The sequence below is a fragment of the Arachis duranensis genome, chromosome 2, assembly GCF_000817695.3.
Source record: "Arachis duranensis cultivar V14167 chromosome 2, aradu.V14167.gnm2.J7QH, whole genome shotgun sequence".
NCBI lineage: Eukaryota > Viridiplantae > Streptophyta > Magnoliopsida > Fabales > Fabaceae > Arachis > Arachis duranensis.
Window position 1 is genome coordinate 66,441,650 of NC_029773.3, and position 592 is coordinate 66,442,241.

General features: G+C 44.3%; 1 protein-coding gene across 1 annotated transcript in view; it reads left to right on the plus strand.

Annotated features, from left to right (window-relative positions):
• The window catches only part of LOC107474714 (uncharacterized), an 89,709-nt gene that overhangs the window by 60,950 nt on the left and 28,167 nt on the right, over positions 1–592 (plus strand). The gene's annotated exons all lie outside the window — the stretch shown is intronic.

Consider the following 592-nt stretch of genomic DNA (forward strand, 5'->3'; position numbering starts at 1 on the left):
GCTGGTTAGTTGTGCGAAGTTGTGATAAAGAGTTGAGATTGCAATTGAGCATACCATGTTGATGGCGCCATTGATGATCACAATTTCATGCACCAGAGCGCCACTGAGGAAGACCTCAATGGACATCCACTGGCCTCCAATGAGTTCCCTAATGAGGAACCATGGGAATCTGAGGCTCCCACTGAGACCATAGAGATTCCATTGGATTTACTCCTGCCATTCATGAGCTCTGATGAGTATTCTTCCTCTGAAGAGGATGAATATGTCACTGAAGAGCAAGTTGCTAAATACCTTGGAGCAATCATGAAGCTAAATGACAGGTTATTTGGCAATGAGACTTGGGAGGATGAACCCCTTTGCTCACCAAAGAACTGGATGACTTGTCTAGGCAGAAACTGCCTTAAAAGAGACAAGATCCTGGGAAGTTTTCAATACCTTGTACCATAGGCACCATGACCTTTAAGAAGGCTCTGTGTAACTTAGGGTCAAGTGTAAACCTCATGCCTTTCTCTATAATGGAGAAGCTAGGGATCTTTGAGGTGCAAGCTGCAAAAATCTCACTAGAGATGGCAGACAACTCAAGAAAACAAGC